Here is an 827-nt window from a genome sequence, read left to right on the forward strand (position 1 = left end):
TAATAATCTCAGTTTAGTGTAGTCTCTACAGTCCAGTAAGTCTGGCCTTTTACTTAGGAATTTGAGTTTTGTTCTACATTTTTCTCTGGAGAACAATAGTTGTATCTCAGATGGCCACTCCCAAGTTTTTGAGACCCCAGACACTACTCACCAAACCAGAATGTAGAACATTGTTTTATGGACTATATTGTGCCAGTTGACCAAGTTGTCCCATGAGACTATGGTCTTAAGCCCTCAAACCCAGTGAACCAGTCCTGTGAGGTGTTTGGTTATGTCTCCAAAGTATCCATAACTGTGCCCCATATGTGCTTTATTTTATATTCAAAAATATATGCAGTGTACATAAATATGTAGTTAAATATGCCCACAGTTACACCTATATATTCACATTCATATGTTCATATATGCTTGAGGAAGGAATTCTTTTTTTTTTAAATTGTACTTTAGATGAAGGTTTATAGAACAAACTCGTTTCTCATTAAACAGTACACATATTGTTTTATGACATTGGTTGACAATCCCCTGACATGTCAACACTGTCCCTTCTTGACCTTGGGTGCCCTATTACCAGCTTTCCTGTCCCCTCCTGCCTTCTAGTCCTTGCCCCTGGGCTGGTGTGCCCCTTTAGTCTTGTTTCGTTTTATGGGCCTGTCTAATCTTTGGCTGAACGGTGAACCTCAGGAGTGACTTCATTACTCAGTTAAAAGGGTGTCTGGTGGCCATACTCTTAGGGTTTCTCCAGTCTCTGTCAGGCCAGTAAGTCTGGTCTTTTTTTGTGAGTTAGAATTTTGTTCTACATTTTTCTCCAGCTCTGTCTGGGACCCTCT

This window comes from Trichechus manatus, unplaced genomic scaffold (genome assembly GCF_000243295.1).
Source record: "Trichechus manatus latirostris isolate Lorelei unplaced genomic scaffold, TriManLat1.0 scaffold00128, whole genome shotgun sequence".
Taxonomy (NCBI): domain Eukaryota; kingdom Metazoa; phylum Chordata; class Mammalia; order Sirenia; family Trichechidae; genus Trichechus; species Trichechus manatus.